General features: G+C 38.7%; 1 protein-coding gene across 1 annotated transcript in view; it reads right to left on the reverse strand.

Annotated features, from left to right (window-relative positions):
- The window catches only part of EPC1 (enhancer of polycomb 1), a 139,834-nt gene extending 130,336 nt beyond the window's left edge, over positions 1 to 9,498 (reverse strand). Inside the window, exons 1-2 of the mRNA XM_025184459.2 lie at positions 9,347 to 9,498; positions 8,571 to 8,759 (exon numbers count right to left, since the gene is read on the reverse strand). The gene's annotated coding sequence lies outside the window, so the exon portion shown is untranslated. The remainder of the gene's footprint in view (positions 1 to 8,570; positions 8,760 to 9,346) is intronic.
- Positions 9,499 to 9,716: the final 218 nt, after the last annotated feature.

The following is a 9,716-nucleotide window of genomic DNA, read 5'->3' on the forward strand; positions in this document are numbered from 1 at the left end:
TAAAAATGGAAAGTATGAGACTGTGAAGTTAGTTGCCTACGGCCACAGAAATTCAGGGGTAGCACTCGGCTTAGAACAGGGGTAATTTTTACTCACAAACAGTATTCATCATACCTCTCAGCCTAAACTGTTACTTGCAATAATATTAAATTACTGCTATAGATCCAAACTGGACAAATGAAATACTATTAGAAAAATCTATATCACTATTTTATTCAAATTATTCAAATTTTTAAAATAGCTACTGAACTATTCATAAGCAGTAAAAATGTGCTGTGTTCAGAAAGTTTCAAATATACAACTGTAGTTATTTTAATACTTTATTTTGATTTAATTGTAGGTTCAACTTTAGTCCATGTGCTATACTAGATCTAGCTCAAATCTGCATATTATTTAATTACAAAACAATACTGGAAAACCCATTTTTGCCTTTTTTGCTTCATATGTGAACTATATTGGCAACTGATCTGACCAATTGTCATTGCCTATCTGCAAATATCCAGAGGGACAATCAAAAAATGAAAGTTTAAATTCTGAAAAATAAAGGACAATCAGTGTCAAGATGCAAAACATCAGTGGACTCCAACTTTTTTAAGCACAAGATCATTTTTTAAATTTGTCAGTCCAAGATCTACCTCTCACCCAAGTTCCTCTGCCCTGCCCCTTCTCCAAGGCCCTGTCCCTGCTGCACATCTTTACTAAGGCCCCATCCTCCTTACTCTGTGAAGATGGGGTCCAGAGGAGGGGGACAAAGGGACATCAGTGCCCCCTGCCTTTGTCTCCTGCAACCTGCACAACAAGCAGGAGGCTCCTAGGGAGTAGCTCTGAGACTCTGGGCAGGAGCGGCAGGGCAGTTGAAGTGCCAGCACTCAATAGCTTTCCAGCCAAACTAGTCAGGATCACCAAGATCTACCAGTAGATCCTGATCCACTGGTTGGTGATCACTGCTATAGCCATTTTGCAAGTGTGACTTCCAAAGAGGTTAAAAGAAAATTCACTTTTAATTACTGCCACCCAAGATTTGCATTGATGTATCTAGAAATTATCATATTTACAAAAGATACCTCTAGTAATCATACAAAGTTGAGAGAGTTTTCTTTGAGAAGAATGCATGACAACTTACTTATTTTAGTATTACATAAGTTCAGAGATGTAGAAACAAGGCACACTGCTAAGAGCAACTTTTTCTTTTTTAAATTTTTATTTTAAAAGATGCTATCAGGTAGATGCATAACTGACTGGATAACCATTCTCAGAGAGTACTTATTAGTTATTAATGGTTCACAATCACGCTGGAAGAGCATAACAAGTGGTGTTGTGCAGGGGTCTGTTTTGGGACTGGTTCTGTTCAGTATCTTCATCAACAATTTAGATGATGCCATAGAGAGTACAATTATTAAGTTTGCAGACAATATCAAGCTGGGAGGGGTTGCAAATTTGCAACCCCTCCTTTTGGGTTTGGAGTCTTTTTGGCCAAGTTTTGCTACCCTCCAAAACACAGCAGATGTTAACATATTGAAGTTCAGCACAATACATCTTTGAAAGTAGAAGCTTACAATAAAAAGACTGCCACATGGGTAAGATGACAAAAGTAATAGGCAACACTGCAATTCATGAATACAGTGTAGCTCTTTTAATACAATATCTGATAAAGAAATATGCTAATTAAATTTGAAACAAAGACAAATTTATCTTACCATTAATTGCTTTCCAGGATGTCAGTCAGGAAATAAATTTGAATTGAGAAAATTTTGGGACCTACTTGTCATCCTCTGGTGCTGTCTGCTAGCATAGAGCTTCTCAAACTGTGACAATTTAATCCTAACTTTAATTCCTATTTTATAGGAGTGATCATGTCTAGTGAAACAAGTTGGATGGGGGAAATCTATATCGGTAATGTATCTCCGAAAACAAACAGTAAGATAAAATGTGTTTTCCATCACAAGGTTTGTTTAGCAGTACTCTAATTTAGAGTGGGAGAGTTCTAGAAACCACAGGATCTGGCTGCAAACTTAAAGTGCCAAGAGGATGACAACACCACTAAGATACCCATGTATGCTACCTTCAACTAGGGGTACTTGCAGATACTCTGAAAGACCCCCATAAGCATGTCCCACATGAGGTGAGGCAGTAAATTCCAAATGGTAGTGCCCTGAAAACATTAACAGAGCTGGACTGTGGCTTCATGAAGCTCATCCAGGGAGGCTTGTTCAGCCGAAGCCCAAGAAAACCTCATTACAGTAAAACTTCACTAGTCCAGCATCCAATGGTCCGGCACTCCTGATGGTCTGGCACCATCTGGAACCCGGAAGTGCTCTGGGCAGCTGGATAATTGGAGCTGCTCTGTCCCCGGCTTCCCCGATTCAGCCACTGGTCAGTTTCAGCAGCGGCTGACTTGGGGAAGTCTGGGGCAGAGCAGCTGGGGTGCTGCCAGGTTGGTCCTGCAGCGCCAAGGGGCGCAGCCCCCCCCCTTCCGATAGTCCAGCATATCTGATAATCCGGCACCCCCTGGGTCCTAAAGGTGCCGGATTATCGGAAGTTTACTGTACTAAGAATGTTATGCGATTTCTGATGGAAGAAGCTAGCTTTGGAATAGAGCTGGATGCAGAAACTGATTGGCTACGTCTAGACTGGCATGATTTTCCGGAAATGCTTTTAACGGAAAAGTTTTCCATTAAAAGCATTTTCGGAACAGAGCGTCTAAATTGGCACGGACGCTTTTCCACAAAAGCACTTTTTGCGGAAAAGAGTCCGTGCCAATCTAGACGTGCTTTTCCGCAAAAAAGCCCCGATCGCCATTTTCGTGATCGGGGCTTTTTTGCGGAAAACAAATCTGGGCTGTCTACACTGGCCCTTTTGGGCAAAACTTTTGCGCAAAAGGACTTTTGCTCGAACGGGAGCAGCATACTATTTCCGCAAGAACACTGACAATCTTACATGAGATCGTCAGTGCTTTTGCGGAAATTCAAGCAGCCAGTGTAGACAGCTGGCAAGTTTTTCCGGAAAAGTGGCTGATTTTCCGGAAAAACTGGGCAGTCTAGACAGCCATTAAGTATGACAAGAATTATTTACAATTACTCTGCCTTTTATGGGGGCCCCATAAAATATGATGAGCAAAGATGGGAAATTATGAAAGAATGAAAAAAGCAAATCTTCAAAAATCTCCAGACACCCAGAGAATGACAGAGTGCCATTTTATGGCTTTTGGAATTTGGACAAATATTAGGAACAGAAGTTTCTTGGTTGAGATGGAATAAGGAAGTTGCTAGAAACTTCCTGGAATAAGGAGATAGCTAGAACAATTGCATAGGGCTATTTTATTTGTTTGGAATCTGAAGTAGTGAGGGTCACAAGCCAAAGCTACCAAGCATTGTGCCTTGCATATTTTGCTGAAGCAATGACCACTTTCCATAACAGGAGGTTAAAAGATACCAGGATAAAAAGGATTTTAAACAGAGGCTTTAAAAGAATCCTTTGGTTTTCACAGTTAACCCAGGGATTTCATTTGTGATTGTAGGTTTGAGCAACCTTGAAAAACCTTCTAACCCCTAAGGCACTGAACCTCTCTTCTTAGACCTTCTTTGAAGAAAAAGAAGATTTCCCTCTAAGCCTTTTCTTGCTCTTTTCTACATGGAACTGACCCAAGGGGATAAGATCAGGTCATATTATACATACAAGGGATGTAAAAAGTTGTTTAAAAATGTAACCTTGTAACTGCTAAAAATCCTAGTGCTTAATACACTGCAGGTTCCCAGGGAGTCATTGTGTAATCTGTGCTAGGTGAGGGGCAGAGAGGTCCGGGAAAGAGTGCCATTGACAGGACTGCTCCAGCTGGCAGGTGCAGCCACTGCCTGTGGTGGGCCCCGCAGGGGCCAGTTCTCCCCCAGCACTGGCTCTCGCCTGCCTTCCTGCCCCGCTGCCTCTGTAGGAGGCAGTGGGGGAGGAGGGTGTCCGTGGAGCCAGTTCCCCACATGTATCAGTTCCTTCCTGCTCCCCTCATCCTCCGCACTGCTGCCTCTCTATCAGAGGGACCATTAAAAAGCCAGCTCCCCACAGCCACCACCTCCCCCTCCTTGCAGCTTCTAATAGAGGCAGCAAGAGGGTGGGGAATGCGTGCAGTTAACAGGATTAATTGATAAGCCCAGGTTTATCGGTTAATTGTGTAGTCACCTACACATTGATATCTCCACTGGATTCCTATGATCAACAGACCTAGACAAGGGATTATGCAGTTGATATTTCTGCCATCATCCTGAAGGTGGTCAAAGAGGCAGAAGCATGCCCAAAAGTAACACAGTATGATTCAATGAAGCACAGCTCTCTGACTGAAGAAAGAATTGATCCAGAATTACGGTGATGCATAAGTGCACTTCCATGAAGTCAATAGATGCCAAAAATTGCTCTTCATTGATCACTACCAGGATGAATCACATACATTATTTATCAAACCATCATATTGGTTCTGAAGTAAAGTCATTTCAAATGTAGGATAACCACAAATAATCAGACTTCTTGTTGGCTACAAAATATCTTGAGTAGATCAATTTGTCCAACTCATCTAGGGAGAAAGATGTGATGGACCCAATCTTGAGAAGATGGGAGGTTTCAACTACTTTACCTCTTGTCTAGTCAGATGAAAGCATAGGATATCTGTCACGTAGTGCTCCTGAATTACTCAAAGGACCAAGCATCCAATATGACACTGGAGGAGATAAGCAGGAAATCCTTCCTCCTAGGATCTGCAGCTCTGAGGCAATAGAAAAATACTTGGAACCTATCATATCCTGATATTGGGTAAAGGAGAACAAGATTCCAGTTTAAAGTCTGTCTTCCAAAAGGACCATTTGTTGGAACTTATCACTATTGGACATGTAGTTAAGTGGAGAACACGAGGTGAAGAAACTGAGCTCTTTTATGAAACGAGAAAAGAGAGGAAATGGAGTCTTGCTCAAGAGGCTTGATAGAGCAAGAAAAGAGGTTTCTTCTTCTGAAAACTTGTTGAGAGTGAATGGACCCTTAAGAGTCAAGAAACCGAACTGTGAGGACATGTCCCCTCTGCAAGTAAGAAACCAGAGAATCTGATGAGGAAGCACTGAGAAAGTCAGGATGTTGGCTCTTACCCCAATGGGGTTTTGGATAATATTGTTTGCTACTAGAAGACACCTGGAGAGATTCCAGTGGGCCACATTTTGGGAAATGGTGGAGAAATTTCAATCACATTGAATTTGTTATATTGAGTTCATGTGTCCAGTAAGACACTAGAGTCTCTGAAGAGAACTGAGGAGGTGACTAGATGCAGAAGATCAGGCTTCTCACTTAGTCAGTATCCATTTCCATTATACAGCCTAAGAAGAGCATCTGCACAAAGATGGAGTGATAAGGCTGGATAGGCTTCATTAAACTAAACTTGGCCCTCCCTTGAATGGAAAGAGGGTAAAAAAAGAAATAAAGATCCCTTCTTTTGCAATGTGCTTTTGAGGTGTGGGCACACTTTTGCGCAAGAAGTCTTTGCGGAAGATCTCTTCAGCAAAAAGTTACTTGCGCAAAAATCGTGCAGCATAGACAAACACCCAGTGTCTACAAGGGCAGAAGCCGCATCTTAGAAAATTCATAAGAAGGTAAAATATAGATAATATGGTAGAAAGTTGATATGTTGACTTATTTTTATTCAATGCAGTTGCTGGATGAATTTTGCCCATTTTTAAGTAATTCAAGATATAATTTAAATAAATATGTTCTCGCTTTTCTGAAGGTGACCAGATGTCATACTGTTGTTGTCAATCTGTTATCAGCTATAAAGGAGAGATATAAACTGCCTATATTCATCTCAACAGTGTGCTAACTCTAAAATCTGCTACTATTGTATTAGTTCTACTTCTCAAAATGGCTACTATATATTTAGAGTTCTGGAAGGCATTAATCTTTCATTCCTTCTAAAATCTTTGTATATTTTGAGAATTGTCATAAGTATGAGATTTGACTACAGACTTAGATTATTTGTCAAAGATTGTGACTTATTTCTTGCACAATTATAAAACATTCTTCAATGAATTTACATTTAATACATTTCTACTGCAGTCTACACATGGTGCAAAGGAATCACTTAATGTCACCTCAATGTCTCAATTTAGTATATTACTAAAATGATGGTGCAATTTTATTATTTACAGGATGATTTATAATTTTTCACTGATACAAGAATAAATAGCTGTTTCTACTGATCTCTAATAGCAGAAAATCCCTCCACAGGTGGAGTCTCAATGATGCAGAGTATTCACAATCTTTACTATCTCATATAAGTAACCCAGAACAGATTAGTGCAGCCTCAAAAACGACGTACTGTATCTAGGGCAGCTTCAAGATGCACTGATGCAACATTTCCAGTCTATGCCACTGGGGCTTTTTTGCAGCCTGGATTGCACCATCTGACCCCTGATCACTGTCTTCTGAGATGCAGATGTCCCTACAGGGGAAAGGTTCAGACTGCACCTCCCTGAGCAAAGCAGTCAGATGAATCAATACCTCATAAATGTATACATGGACAGTTTAAACAAAACTATTTATATATCACAGGGTTTTACCCCAAATAAATATCTTCAGGTTATTGGAAAAGACCTTTGGTAAGTAAATGTGTTTTAAATATACATTTAGATCTTTAGAGAAAAGTTTAGAGGACCAGTAAAGTTCTGTTTAGAAGGGACAGAGAGAATCCACTCTAGAAGATATAGTCAATATTTCTGATGCAACGATTTTATAATTTGTAAATGTGACAAGCATCAAATTTATTATTGAAAACATGTAAATATAAAGCATGTGCATAAGTCAAGTTATAAACAGTCAATTACACAAGAATACTCTATGTTAATAGGCAATTTAATTCCTTTTTTTAAATATTTTGTTATCCACACTTAAATGTATTGGTTAACCTGTTGAGTTTTCTAGGCTGTGTTCTGATTATTTCAAATCCAAACAATGGACTAGTGGTTTTTAATATTTTATTTTGCTTAAAGTATACATTTCTCATGCTTGACTATATCTTCCCACCAAGATTTTTTTTCTTATAAGCAAAACAAACGTTTGCAAATAACAATACAATACATATATTTTGTGCCCTATGAAGGCTTGACTATTTGCAGTCTTTCTGAAGTATAGGAAGAAATTCAATGCAATGTTTTTGTCTACTCATGCTCTAGTCACAAAACAGAAATTAAAAAAAACAAAGAAAACCTTTAATGCATTTGCTTCAGAATTGGGAAGAAAACTATTGTAGGTTTTAAATTGCATGTAGAAAATATGTAACATTAAACAAAGGGCCCAATCCCTTATTCGTGATCAGAACTCCCAAAGACCCTAACAGAAGATGTGGATGTGCAAGGAAAAGGTAGGTCCTTCATATTAAACATTATTTTCATAGTTGATAATTAAACTTTACAACTGGAAGACAATGACCAGCTTGCACTGAAAAATGTACAAGCAAAACCTTTCCCCAGTATGTGTATGTAAAATGATTTAAACATTTTTCTTTTGAAGCCACTGCAAGATCATTTTGGGGGTGGGGCTTATCTTACTGAAGAAAAGAAAACTGATCTCTAAAGATACGGGATTAAAAAAATCTCCCTTTTCTTATTATGCAAAAAAGAGGCTATGAGGAAATGTTTGTTCCCATCCATAGTTCACACACTATTTAAATAATACAGTTTAATGAGCCCTTGCGACTAAACTGCTCCTACTTCAATACAAGAAAATGAAAAGATACAATAGATCAAATCTTGCCCCACCTTCTCCCAACCCCCCTCTCTCTTAGTGAAACGGACTTACATTGTTTAAGAGCACCACAGCGCCACCAACACAGATCAATGCAAAACAAAAAAGATCTCCCACCGTGTGAAAAAAAATGCGCCTAGAAAAATGCCAAAAATTACAAAATGTCTCCCAATTGCACCTTCTCGGAGAAAAACAAGACATCTCTGTGAAGTGTGGCTAAATAGGAGCCTTTATATAAATATGCCTTTGAGCTGAGTGCTGTAAAAGAGAGCTCATTTTCAAATAAAAAGGCCACTGTTTAGGAACAGACATAACAGGGTTTATATTAAGTTATGTCAATCTCCACCTTCATAAACCAAGGGCAGTCCTCCCCCCCCCGTAGTGTGAATCAAAGTAATCCATCAAGTGCTATCAGAAACGGCATAATAAACTATTTTAGCTACAGTCACAATAAATGTATGAATATATCCCTATAAAAATTAATTAATTATAAATTGAGTGTAGACAGACACAACGATGCATACATTTATCATTCCCTACAAAACAAGTCCATCTTAAAAATATCTGATTTCTTATACACCTAGCCATAATTTAAGTGCAGTTTATGCTTCAAATACATTAAACCTTAAAGACGGAAACAAAACTATTTATCGAAATTAACTAGACAGCTTTAACTGGAATACGCACGAGATCAAAGCTAAAGAAAAATACAAAGATATATTTTGCTAAGTAACACAACGAAAATCCTTTGTTAGATATTAATCGCAGAAATATAGCAACAAATTAAAAAAATACTGTAAACTTACCTTTCCAAGAGGCAAAAAGGACAGTCCTTGCAAAATGACTGTAACAATATCGGCTGTATACTTGTTCCCTTACAAACAGCCATCTCCATGCAGCAAAGCGATATCCAAACATCTTTAGAATATTTTGTAAATAGAAAGTGGTACTTTCTTCCATGATCGCTGGGCGAATTAAGAGGTTTTCTTGAGGGTCTGTGGGCGTTTGGAAAAATCGGAGAAATATCCAAAAAAGATTAAAAGCAGTAGGAGCCAGAAGACTCTGGGGTTAACAACTTTGTAATGGCAAACAGGCGTGTTCTGATTGGATAGGAGGGCAGTGTCCCTACAGTCTGCACTATCCCCCGCTCTCCCCCTTCTGCAGCCTGGAAAAAATGCAGTGTGCCATTTTACACTTGAATTTTAAACACACACCCAACAAAATGACCAAAGTCTATGCTTCACAGTCAATGACGACGCAAAACAAGTCTCTTCAAAAGTCTACATTGCTATTTCAATAAAAACCTCTTTAAAAGGGCCACAGAAATAATTCAGCCTTCTTCAGCCAGAGGCTTTACCATTTTTCCTCCTACTCCCCTTAAGTTTTTACCAAAAACACATTAATCAACGTTTTCTAAACGTCTCATGCAATTTTAAAAGAAATATATCAACATTATTATGTTTTTACAATATTATAGAATCCAAGAAAGCCAGTCATGCCTGAAACAAAATCCATGATTCCTTGATATTGGGAGGATTAAATCCCAGAGAATATTCAGTTGTTTACAAATCTAAATACCTACCTTGTAATATAACTAAAATAATATTAATTTCAACAGATACATCCACTGTGGCAGGAATAGTTTTTCCTTGAATAATGTTTAAAAACCCCTCCTTATACTGACTGACAGAATTTTACCATGCTGCCCACAAACAAAATGGCTGTGGCACTGAGTTTTTTGGATCCTCCCACCGTGCCTCCCCTTGGCCTCCAGGAAGTGGTAGAAATCCAAAATAAAATCAATACTAAAAGTACAATGCACGGTGTAAACTCCATACGACATCATTAGGGATGTTGGATGGTGAAAAATATGTACAAATGTCCCACTTTCTCAAGGATATTTATTGTTTTAAAAAGGGAATCAATCACTGGAGGTTTAGTGACTGTGTAAT

This window comes from Pelodiscus sinensis, chromosome 2 (assembly GCF_049634645.1).
Source record: "Pelodiscus sinensis isolate JC-2024 chromosome 2, ASM4963464v1, whole genome shotgun sequence".
Lineage (NCBI taxonomy): Eukaryota > Metazoa > Chordata > Testudines > Trionychidae > Pelodiscus > Pelodiscus sinensis.